The sequence below is a fragment of the Hyla sarda genome, chromosome 8 (genome assembly GCF_029499605.1).
Source record: "Hyla sarda isolate aHylSar1 chromosome 8, aHylSar1.hap1, whole genome shotgun sequence".
Lineage (NCBI taxonomy): Eukaryota > Metazoa > Chordata > Amphibia > Anura > Hylidae > Hyla > Hyla sarda.
In genome coordinates this window covers 232,384,408-232,397,926 of record NC_079196.1, presented here as the reverse complement: position 1 = coordinate 232,397,926, position 13,519 = coordinate 232,384,408, and the positions used below count along the sequence as shown (strand labels likewise).

General features: G+C 44.8%; 1 protein-coding gene across 1 annotated transcript in view; it reads left to right on the top strand.

The window, feature by feature from the left end:
- The first annotated feature begins 8,959 nt into the window (after nt 1-8,959).
- Nucleotides 8,960-13,519, top strand: part of LOC130284242 (uncharacterized) — a 17,764-nt gene continuing 13,204 nt past the window's right edge. The window contains exon 1 of the mRNA XM_056534406.1: nt 8,960-9,095. The gene's annotated coding sequence lies outside the window, so the exon portion shown is untranslated. The remainder of the gene's footprint in view (nt 9,096-13,519) is intronic.

Sequence of the window (13,519 nt, the reverse complement as noted above, 5' to 3'; positions counted from 1 at the left end):
TATTAGCATCATACTACTGGTGCGCTGATGATTTTTGAGTGTTAGGGGATGTTCACACTGAGGAATTGGGGCGGAAATCAAGCAGAAATTTTCTGCCTCAAAATATTGTTACTTTTCCACAAGAACTCAGAGAGATTTTGTGCGGAATTTCGCGCGGAATTCGAGCGGAATTCCACACGCGGAAATGAAAATTTCAAGCGGAGGAGAAGAGTATAATATATATATATTATCCTCTTTTTTTTTTCATGCGGATATTCCACGCGAATTCCGCTCGAATTCCATGCCAATACTGCGCCATTTCCGTGCCAATTCCGCATGGAAATGATTCTGACTGAAATTTTTTTTTTACATTGATCTCTATGGGAGTAAGACGCTGATTCCGCCTGAAAGAAAGAACATGTTCTTTCTTCTAGCGGAACAGACTTCCTCGTTAGAATTCTGTTTGAGGAAATTCCTCAGTGTGAACTGAGGGGCAGAAATTCTGCACAGCTCTATGGGGATTTCACTGCTGAATGATTTGGAGAGGAAAAAGCGAGCAGAATTACTCGTGGAAATTCCTCTCCAATTCCTCAGTGTGAACATACCCTTACGCCTTCTCCTTCCTTTTGGTTTGTCTCCTCTTTATTGGTGCACTGATCAGCACCCATACAATTGGGAATTGATTGAGCTCCCCATTCATTGTTTGAAACTATGACAATAGAACGCCCTTTCCTTCCTTTGCTTATATACAAGTGGGTTTACTTTCTATGTAGGATACATGCAGGAACTATTGGACATTTCATAAAGAATTATAATGAGCTGCTGTAACCTACCCCTGGACACCCCAACAGAGACGACACAATCCGAGCCCACGATGGTTGACAAATCAAAGTTTTAGCAGCAAAAGAGAGGGGGACAGGGGTCTCAACACAATGAAGTGAAAGAAGCTGGGAATCACCATCTTGGCTACGGCTATGCTTGGGACTAGGGTCATGTGATCCATTATAAGCTCCAGCAGTCCTTCTCCCACATCAACACTCAATTTCCTCCAATATAATGAGGCCCAACGACCGGACCTTCTTTGGATAAGGGGTAAGATGTCTAGGGACAGAGTACCACTTTAAGTTATATGTTCTCTAGGATACATGCAGAAACTCCTGACCTCCGGGGGGCGCTCCTGTACACTAATTGTAATAAACAACCCTCTTCCTCCTCCGGGGGGCGCTCCTGTACACTGAGTGTAATAATCCACCCTATTTTTCCTCTGGGGGGCGCTCCTGTACACTATTTGTAATAAATGATTGTCTTCCTCCACTGGGGGGGCGCTCCTGTACACTGATTGTAATAATCCACCCTCTTCCTCCTCCGGAGGGCGCTCCTGTACACTGATTGTAATAATCCACCCTCTTCCTCCTCCGAGGGGCACTCCTGTACATTGATTGTAATAATCCACCCTCTTCCTCCTCCTGGGGGCGCTCCTGTACACTGATTGTAATAATCCACCCTCTTCCTCCTCCGAGGGGCACTCCTGTACGCTGAATGTAATAATCCACACTCTTCCTCCTCCGGGGGGCGCTCCTGTACACTGATTGTAATAAATCATTGTCTTTCTCCTCCGGGGGCGCTTCTGTACACTGATTGTAATAATCCATCCTCTTCCTCCTCTGGGGGGCACTCCTGTAGACTGAATGTAATAAACCACCCTCTTCCTCCTCCGGGGGGCGCTCCTGTACACTGATTGTAATAATCCACCCTCTTCCTCCTCTGGGGGGCGCTCCTGTACACTGATTGTAATAATCCAACCTCTTCCTCCTCTGGGGGGGGCGCTCCTATACACTGATTGTAATAATCCACCCTCTTCCTCCTCCGGGGGGCACTCCTGTACGCTGAATGTAATAATCCACACTCTTCCTCCTCCGGGGGGCGCTCCTGTACACTGATTGTAATAAATCATTGTCTTCCTTCTCCGGGGGGCGCTCCTGTACACTGATTGTAAAAAATCATTGACTTCCTTCTCCGGGGGGCGCTCCTGTACACTGATTGTAATAAACCTCCCTCTTCCTCCTCCGGGGGGCGCTATTGTACACTGATTGTAATAAACCTCCCTCTTCCTCCTCCGGGGGACGCTCCTGTACACTGATTGTAATTAATCATTGTTTTCCTCCTCTAAGGGGGCACTCCTGTAGACTCAATGTAATAAACCACCCTCTTCCTCCTCCGGGGGGCACTCCTGTACACTGATTATAATAAACCCCCCTCTTCCTCCTCCGGGGGGCGCTCCTGTACACTGATTATAATAAACCACCCTCTTCCTCCTCCGGGGGGCGCTCCTGTACACTGATTGTAATAAACCACACTCTTCCTCCTCCGGGGGGCGCTCCTGTACACTGATTGTAATAAATCATTGTCTTCCTTCTCCGGGGGGTGCTCCTGTACATTGATTGTAATAATCCACCCTCTTCCTCCTCCTGGGGGCGCTCCTGTACACTGATTGTAATAATCCACCCTCTTCCTCCTCCGAGGGGCACTCCTGTACGCTGAATGTAATAATCCACACTCTTCCTCCTCCGGGGGGCGCTCCTGTACACTGATTGTAATAAATCATTGTCTTTCTCCTCCGGGGGCGCTTCTGTACACTGATTGTAATAATCCATCCTCTTCCTCCTCCGGGGGGCACTCCTGTAGACTGAATGTAATAAACCACCCTCTTCCTCCTCCGGGGGGCGCTCCTGTACACTGATTGTAATAATCCACCCTCTTCCTCCTCTGGGGGGCGCTCCTGTACACTGATTGTAATAATCCAACCTCTTCCTCCTCTGGGGGGGGCGCTCCTATACACTGATTGTAATAATCCACCCTCTTCCTCCTCCGGGGGGCACTCCTGTACGCTGAATGTAATAATCCACACTCTTCCTCCTCCGGGGGGCGCTCCTGTACACTGATTGTAATAAATCATTGTCTTCCTTCTCCGGGGGGCGCTCCTGTACACTGATTGTAAAAAATCATTGACTTCCTTCTCCGGGGGGCGCTCCTGTACACTGATTGTAATAAACCTCCCTCTTCCTCCTCCGGGGGGTGCTATTGTACACTGATTGTAATAAACCTCCCTCTTCCTCCTCCGGGGGACGCTCCTGTACACTGATTGTAATTAATCATTGTCTTCCTCCTCTAAGGGGGCACTCCTGTAGACTGAATGTAATAAACCACCCTCTTCCTCCTCCGGGGGGCACTCCTGTACACTGATTATAATAAACCCCCCTCTTCCTCCTCCGGGGGGCGCTCCTGTACACTGATTATAATAAACCACACTCTTCCTCCTCCGGGGGGCGCTCCTGTACACTGATTGTAATAAATCATTGTCTTCCTTCTCCGGGGGGCGCTCCTGTACACTGATTGTAAAAAATCATTGACTTCCTTCTCCGGGGGGCGCTCCTGTACACTGATTGTAATAAACCTCCCTCTTCCTCCTCCGGGGGGCGCTATTGTACACTGATTGTAATAAACCTCCCTCTTCCTCCTCCGGGGGACGCTCCTGTACACTGATTGTAATTAATCATTGTTTTCCTCCTCTAAGGGGGCACTCCTGTAGACTGAATGTAATAAACCACCCTCTTCCTCCTCCGGGGGGCACTCCTGTACACTGATTATAATAAACCCCCCTCTTCCTCCTCCGGGGGGCGCTCCTGTACACTGATTATAATAAACCACCCTCTTCCTCCTCCGGGGGGCGCTCCTGTACACTGATTGTAATAAACCACACTCTTCCTCCTCCGGGGGGCGCTCCTGTACACTGATTGTAATAAATCATTGTCTTCCTTCTCCGGGGGGTGCTCCTGTACATTGATTGTAATAATCCACCCTCTTCCTCCTCCTGGGGGCGCTCCTGTACACTGATTGTAATAATCCACCCTCTTCCTCCTCCGAGGGGCACTCCTGTACGCTGAATGTAATAATCCACACTCTTCCTCCTCCGGGGGGCGCTCCTGTACACTGATTGTAATAAATCATTGTCTTTCTCCTCCGGGGGCGCTTCTGTACACTGATTGTAATAATCCATCCTCTTCCTCCTCCGGGGGGCACTCCTGTAGACTGAATGTAATAAACCACCCTCTTCCTCCTCCGGGGGGCGCTCCTGTACACTGATTGTAATAATCCACCCTCTTCCTCCTCTGGGGGGCGCTCCTGTACACTGATTGTAATAATCCAACCTCTTCCTCCTCTGGGGGGGGCGCTCCTATACACTGATTGTAATAATCCACCCTCTTCCTCCTCCGGGGGGCACTCCTGTACGCTGAATGTAATAATCCACACTCTTCCTCCTCCGGGGGGCGCTCCTGTACACTGATTGTAATAAATCATTGTCTTCCTTCTCCGGGGGGCGCTCCTGTACACTGATTGTAAAAAATCATTGACTTCCTTCTCCGGGGGGCGCTCCTGTACACTGATTGTAATAAACCTCCCTCTTCCTCCTCCGGGGGGTGCTATTGTACACTGATTGTAATAAACCTCCCTCTTCCTCCTCCGGGGGACGCTCCTGTACACTGATTGTAATTAATCATTGTCTTCCTCCTCTAAGGGGGCACTCCTGTAGACTGAATGTAATAAACCACCCTCTTCCTCCTCCGGGGGGCACTCCTGTACACTGATTATAATAAACCCCCCTCTTCCTCCTCCGGGGGGCGCTCCTGTACACTGATTATAATAAACCACCCTCTTCCTCCTCCGGGGGGCGCTCCTGTACACTGATTGTAATAAACCACCCTCTTCCTCCTCCGAGGGGCGCTCCTGTACACTGATTGTAATAATCCACCCTCTTCCTCCTCCGGGGGGCGCTCCTGTACACTAATTGAAATAAACCACCCTCTTCCTCCTCTGGGGAGCGCTCCTGTACACTTATTGTAATAATCCACCCTCTTCCTCCTCCGGGGGGCGCTCCTGTACATTGATTGTAATAATCCACCCTCTTCCTCCTCCGGGGGGCGCTCCTGTACACTGATTGTAATAATCCAACCTCTTCCTCCTCCGGGGGGCGCTCCTGTACGCTAAATGTAATAATCCACACTCTTCCTCCTCCGGGGGGCGCTCCTGTACACTGATTGTAATAAATCATTGTCTTCCTTCTCCGGGGGGTGCTCCAGTACACTGATTGTAATAAACCTCCCTCTTCCTCCTCCGGGAGGCGCTATTGTACACTGATTGTAATAAACCCCCCTCTTCCTCCTCCGGGGGGCGCTCCTGTACACTGATTATAATAAACCACCCTCTTCCTCCTCCGGGGGGCGCTCCTGTACACTGATTGTAATAATCCACCCTCTTCCTCCTCCGGGGGGCGCTCCTGTACACTGATTGTAATAATCCACCCTCTTCCTCCTCCGAGGGGCACTCCTGTACATTGATTGTAATAATCCACCCTCTTCCTCCTCCTGGGGGCGCTCCTGTACACTGATTGTAATAATCCACCCTCTTCCTCCTCCGAGGGGCACTCCTGTACGCTGAATGTAATAATCCACACTCTTCCTCCTCCGGGGGGCGCTCCTGTACACTGATTGTAATAAATCATTGTCTTTCTCCTCCGGGGGCGCTTCTGTACACTGATTGTAATAATCCATCCTCTTCCTCCTCTGGGGGGCACTCCTGTAGACTGAATGTAATAAACCACCCTCTTCCTCCTCCGGGGGGCGCTCCTGTACACTGATTGTAATAATCCACCCTCTTCCTCCTCTGGGGGGCGCTCCTGTACACTGATTGTAATAATCCAACCTCTTCCTCCTCTGGGGGGGGGCGCTCCTATACACTGATTGTAATAATCCACCCTCTTCCTCCTCCGGGGGGCACTCCTGTACGCTGAATGTAATAATCCACACTCTTCCTCCTCCGGGGGGCGCTCCTGTACACTGATTGTAATAAATCATTGTCTTCCTTCTCCGGGGGGCGCTCCTGTACACTGATTGTAAAAAATCATTGACTTCCTTCTCCGGGGGGCGCTCCTGTACACTGATTGTAATAAACCTCCCTCTTCCTCCTCCGGGGGGTGCTATTGTACACTGATTGTAATAAACCTCCCTCTTCCTCCTCCGGGGGACGCTCCTGTACACTGATTGTAATTAATCATTGTCTTCCTCCTCTAAGGGGGCACTCCTGTAGACTGAATGTAATAAACCACCCTCTTCCTCCTCCGGGGGGCACTCCTGTACACTGATTATAATAAACCCCCCTCTTCCTCCTCTAAGGGGCGCTCCTGTACACTGATTATAATAAACCACCCTCTTCCTCCTCCGGGGGGCGCTCCTGTACACTGATTGTAATAAACCACCCTCTTCCTCCTCCGAGGGGCGCTCCTGTACACTGATTGTAATAATCCACCCTCTTCCTCCTCTGGGGGCGCTCCTGTACGCTGATTGTAATAATCCACCCTCTTCCTCCTCCGGGGGGCGCTCCTGTACACTAATTGTAATAAACCACCCTCTTCCTCCTCTGGGGAGCGCTCCTGTACACTTATTGTAATAATCCACCCTCTTCCTCCTCCGGGGGGCGCTCCTGTACATTGATTGTAATAATCCACCCTCTTCCTCCTCCGGGGGGCGCTCCTGTACACTGATTGTAATAATCCAACCTCTTCCTCCTCCGGGGGGCGCTCCTGTACGCTAAATGTAATAATCCACACTCTTCCTCCTCCGGGGGGCGCTCCTGTACACTGATTGTAATAAATCATTGTCTTCCTCCTCCGGGGGGCGCTCCTGTACACTGATTGTAATAAACCTCCCTCTTCCTCCTCCGGGAGGCGCTATTGTACACTGATTGTAATAAACCTCCCTCTTCCTCCTCCGGGGGGGCGCTCCTGTACACTGATTGTAATAAACCTCCCTCTTCCTCCTCCGGGAGGCGCTATTGTACACTGATTGTAATAAACCTCCCTCTTCCTCCTCCGGGGGGGCGCTCCTGTACACTGAGTGTAATAAATCATTGTCTTCCTTCTCCGGGGGGTGCTCCAGTACACTGATTGTAAAAAATCATTGTCTTCCTTCTCCGGGGGGCGCTCCTGTACACTGATTGTAATAAACCTCCCTCTTCCTCCTCCGGGGGGCGCTATTGTACACTGATTGTAATAAACCACCCTCTTCCTCCTCCGGGGGGCACTCCTGTACACTGATTATAATAAACCACCCTCTTCCTCCTTCGGGGGGCGCTCCTGTACAATGATTGTTAAAAATCCAACCTCTTCCTCCTCCGGGGGGGGGGGGGTGGGGGGCGCTCCTATACACTGATTGTAATAATCCAACCTCTTCCTCCTCCGGGGGGGGGGGCGCTCCTGTACAATGATTGTAATAATCCACCCTCTTCCTCCACCGGGGGGCGCTCCTGTACACTGATTGTAATAAACCATCCTCTTCCTCCTCCGGGGGGCACTCGTGTACGCTGATTGTAATAATCCACCCTCTTCCTCCTCCGGGGGGTGCTCCTGTACACTGATTGTAATAATTCATCCTTTTCCTTCTCCAGGGGGCGCTCCTGTACACTTATTGTAATAAACCACCCTCTTTCTCCTCTAGGGGGGCGCTCCTGTACACTCATTTTAATAATCCTTCCTCTTCCTCCTCCGGGGGGCGCTCCTGTGCACTGATTGTAATAATCCAACCTCTTCCTCCTCCGGGGGGCACTCCTGTACACTGATTGTAATAAATCAGTGCCTTCCTCCTCCGGGGGGCACTCCTGTACACTGATTGTAATAATCCTTCCTCTTCCTCCTCCGGGGGGCGCTCCTGTGCATTGATTTTAATAAACCACCCTCTTCCTCCTCCGGGGGGCGCTTCTGTACACTGATTGTAATAATCCATCCTCTTCCTCCTCCAGGGGGCGCTCCTGTACACTTATTGTAATAATCCACCCTCTTCCTCCTCTGGGGGGCACTCCTGTACACTGATTGCAATAATCCACCCCCTTCCTCCTCCGGGGGGCGCTCCTGTACAATGATTGTAATAATCACACCTATTCCTCCTCCGGGGGGTGCTCCTGTACACTGATTGGAATAAACCTCCCTCTTCCTCCTCCGGGGGGCACTACTGTACACTGATTGTAATAATCATTCCTCTTCCTCCTCTGGGGGGCGCTCCTGTTCACTGATTTTAATAAACCACCCTCTTCCTCCTCCGGGGGGCGCTCCTGTACCCTGATTGTAATAATCCTTCCTCTTCCTCCTCCGGGGGGCGCTCCTATACACTGATTGTAATAAACCATCCTCTTCCTCCTCCGGGGGGCGCTCCTGTACACTGATTGTAATAAACCTCCCTCTTCCTCCTCCGGGGGGCGCTCCTGTACACTGATCGTAATAAACCTTCCTCTTCCTCCTCCGGGGGGGCGCAACTGTACACTGATTGTAATAATCCACCCTCTTCCTCCTCCGGGGGGGCGCTACTGTACACTTATTGTAATAATCCACCCTCTTCCTCCTCCGGGGGGCGCTCCTGTACACTGATTGTAATAATCCACCCTCTTCCTCCTTTGGGGGGCGCTCCTGTACGCTGATTGTAATAAACCTCCCTTTTCCTCCTCCGGGGGGTGCTACTGTACACTAATTGTAATAATCCACTCTCTTCCTCCTCTGGGGGGCGCTACTGCACACTAATTGTAATAAACCACCCTCTTCCTCCTCCGGGGGCGCTCCTGTACACTAATTGTAATAATCCACCCTCTTCCTCCTCCGGGGGGCGCTCCTGTACGCTGATTGTAATAATCCACCCTCTTCCTCCTCCGGGGGGCGCTACTGTACACTAATTGTAATAATCCACCCTCTTCCTCCTCTGGGGGGCGCTACTGTACACTTATATAAACACATTTGATAACTTTTATTTCCTGATTATCCTAATATTTTACGTTTTAACAGGTTTTCTAATGATTCATAATAAATCTGTATAAATTAGTCTCCAGCTTCAGCCTCGTCCTTTCATCTTTGTTGGGAAAGTTTCACTTTCAGTTCAGAGGAGGCGTCTTTAAAGTCTCTTCTTCCTGCATTTGGCGCAGTCGCATGATCCAGGCCTCACACAACCTTCAGATGCAGCAGAGCCGAACACACACTATGTCAGACATTTTCCTGTGACTTCTATGAGTGTTTCTATAAGGTAAGAGGGAGAGCAGGGGAGCATTCTGCTAGGGCCACAAGATGGAAGCCGGGCGTGTGACTCTGTATCAGCTGGGGTATAATTATCTATAGTGGATTCATCTATATAGGACTCATCTATATTGGATACATCTATATAGGACACATTTATAGTGGATACATGTATATAGGACACATTTATAGTGGATACATATATATATATGACACATCTATAGTGTATACATCTATATAGAACTAATATAGTGGATACATCTATATAGGACACATTTATAGTGGATACATCTATATAGGACACATCTATAGTGGATACATCTATATAGGACTCATCTATAGTCGATGCATCTATATAGGACACATTTATAGTGGATACATCTATATAGGACTCATCTATAGTGGATACACCTATATAAGACTCATCTATAGTGGACACATTAATATAGGACTCATCTTTAGTGGATACATTTATATAGGACTCATCTATAGTGGATACATCTATTTAGGACTCATCTAAAGTGGATACATCTATATAGGACACATCTATAGTGGATACATCTATATAGGGCTCATCTATAGTGGATACATTTATATAGGACTAATCTATAGTATGCATCTATATAGGACATATCTATAGTGGATACATTTATATAGGACTCATCTATAGTGTATACATCTATATAGGACTCATCTATAGTGGATACAACTATGTCAGACATTTTCCTGTGACTTCTGTGTTTCTATAAGGTAAGAGGGAGACCAGGGGAACATTCTGCTAGGGCCACAAGATGGAAGCCGGGCGTGTGACTCTGTATCAGCTGGGGTATCATTATCTATAGTGGATTCATCTATATAGGACTCATCTATAGTGGATACATCTATATAGGACTCATCTATAGTGGACACATTAATATAGGACTCATCTTTAGTGGATACATTTATATAGGACTCATCTATAGTGGATACATCTATATAGGACTCCTCTATAGTGGATACATCTATATAGGACACATCTATAGTGGATACATCTATATAGGACTCATCTATAGTGGATATATTTATATAGGACTAATCTATAGTATGCATCTATATAGGACACATCTATAGTGGATACATTTATATAGGACTCATCTATAGTGTATACATCTATATAGGACTCATCTATAGTGAATACAACTATGTCAGACATTTTCCTGTGACTTCTGTGAGTGTTTCTATAAGGTTAGAGGGAGACCAGGGGAACATTCTGCTAGGGCCACAAGATGGAAGCCGGGCGTGTGACTCTGTATCAGCTGGGGTATCATTATCTATAGTGGATTAATCTATATAGGACTCATCTATAGTGGATACATCTATATAGAACTAATCTATAGTGGATACATCTATATAGGACACAAATATAGTGGATATGTCTGTATAGGACTCATCTATAGTGGATACATCTATATAGGACTCATCTATAGTGGATACATCTATATAGGACACATTTATTGTGGATACATCTATATAGGACTCATCTATAGTGTATACATCTATATAGGACTCATCTATAGTGTATACATCTATATAGGACTCATCTATAGTGGATACATTTATATAGGACTCATCTTTAGTGGATTCATTTATATAGGACTCATATATAGTTAATACATCTATATAGGACTCATCTATAGTGGATACATTTATATAGGACTCATCTATAGTGGATACATCTATATAGGACTCATCTATAGTGGATACATCTATATAGGACTCATCTATAGTGGATACAATTATATAGAACTCATCTATAGTGGATACATCTATGTAGGACTCATCTATAGTGGATACATCAATATAGGACTCATCTGTAGTGGATACATTTAAATAGGACTCATCTATAGTGGATACATCTATATAGGACTAATCTTTAGTGGATACATTTATATAGGACTCATTAATAGTGGATACATCTATATAGAACTCATCTATAGTGGATACATTTATATAGGACTCATCTTTAGTGGGTACATATATATAGGACTCATCTTTAGTGGATACATCTATATAGGACTTACCTATAGTGGATACATCTATATAGGACTCATCTATAGATTATGCATCTATATATGACTCATCTATAGTGGACACATCTATATAGGACACATCTATAGTGTATACATCTATATATGACTTGTCTATAGTGTATACATCTATATAGGACTCATCTATAGTGTATACATCTGCATAGGACTCATCTATAGTGTATACATCTATATAGGACTTATCTATAGTGGATACATCTATATAGGACTTATCTATAGTGGATACATCTATATAGGACTCATCTATAGTGTATACATCTATATAGGACTCATCTATAGTGTATACATCTATATAGGACACATCTATAGTGTATACATCTATATAGGACTCATCTATAGTGGATCCATTTATATAGGACTCATCTTTAGTGGATACATTTACATAGGACTCATTTATAGTGAATACATCTATATAGGACACATCTATAGTGGATACATTTATATATGACTCACCTATAGTGGATACATGTATATAGGACTCATCTATGGTGGATACATCTATATAAGACTCATCTATAGTGTATACATCTATATAGGACTCATCTATAGTGTATACATCTATATAGGACACATCAATAGTGGATACATATATATTGGACACATTTATAGTGGATACATCTATAAAGGACACATCTATAGTGGATACATTTATATAGGACTCATCTATAGTGGATACATCTATATAGGACTAATCTTTTGTGGTTACATTTATATAGGACTCATCTATAGTGAATAAATCTATATAGGACTCTACTATAGTGGATACATCTATATAGGACTCATCTATTGTTGATACATCTATATAGAACTCATCTATTCTGTATACATCTATATAGGACTCATCTATAGTGTATACATCTGTATAGGACTCATCTATAGTGTATACATCTATATAGGACTCATCTATAGATTATACATCTATATAGGACTCATCGATAGTGTATACATCTATATAGGACTCATCTATAGTGGATACATCTATATAGGACTCATCTATAGTGGATACATCTATACAGGACACATCTATAGTGGATACATTTATATAGGACTCATCTATAGTAGATACATGTATATAGGACTCATCTATAGTGTATACATCTATATAGGACTCATCAATAGTGTATACATCTATATAGGACACATCTATAGTGGATACATCTATATTGGACACATTCATAGTGGATACATCTATATAGGACACATCTATAGTGGACACATCTATATATGACTCATCTGTAGTGTATACATCTATATAGGACTCATTTGTAGTGGATACACTTATATAGGACTCATCTTTAGTGGATACATTTATATAGGACTCCTCTATAGGGGATACATCCCTATAGGACTCATCTATAGTGAATACATATATATAGGACTCATCTATAGTGAATACATCTATATAGGACTCATCTATAATGAATACATATATATAGGACTCATCTATAGTGGACACATCTATATAGGACACATCTATAGTGAATACATATAGGACTCATCTATAGTGGATACATTTATATAGGACTCATCTATAGTGTATACATCTATATAGGACTCATCTATAGTTCATACATCTATATATGACTCATCTATAGTGATACATCAATATAGGACTCATATATAGTGGATACATCTATATAGCACTCATCTATAGTTCATACATCTATATATGACTCATCTATAGTGATACATCAATATAGGACTCATATATAGTGGATACATCTATATAGGACTCATCTATAGTGGATACATTTATATAGGACTCATCTATAGTGTATACATCTATATAGGACACATCTATAGTGGATACATTTATATAGGACTCATCTATAGTGAATACATCTATATAGGACACATCTATAGTGGACACATCTATATAGGACTCATCTATAGTGGATACATCTATATAGGACTCATCTATAGTGGATACATCTATATATGACTCATCTATAGTGGATACATCTATATAGGACTCATCTATAGTGGATACATCTATATAGGACTCATCTATAGTTGATACATCTATATAGGACCCATCTATGAAGATACATCTATATATGACTCATCTATAGTGGATACATCTATATTGGACCCATCTATGGTGGATATATCTTTATAGGACTCATCTATAGTGGATACATACATATATGACTCATCTATAGTGGGTACATCTATATAGGACTCATCTATAGTGGATACATCTATATAGGGCTCATCTATAGTGGATACATCTATATAGGAGATCAAAGTGCTTCTCGTAACTTACTGTGGTTAGAAGGTCACCCAGTAGTCTTCAAACTGTGGATCCTCCAGATGTTGCAAAACTACATCTCCCATCATGCCCACG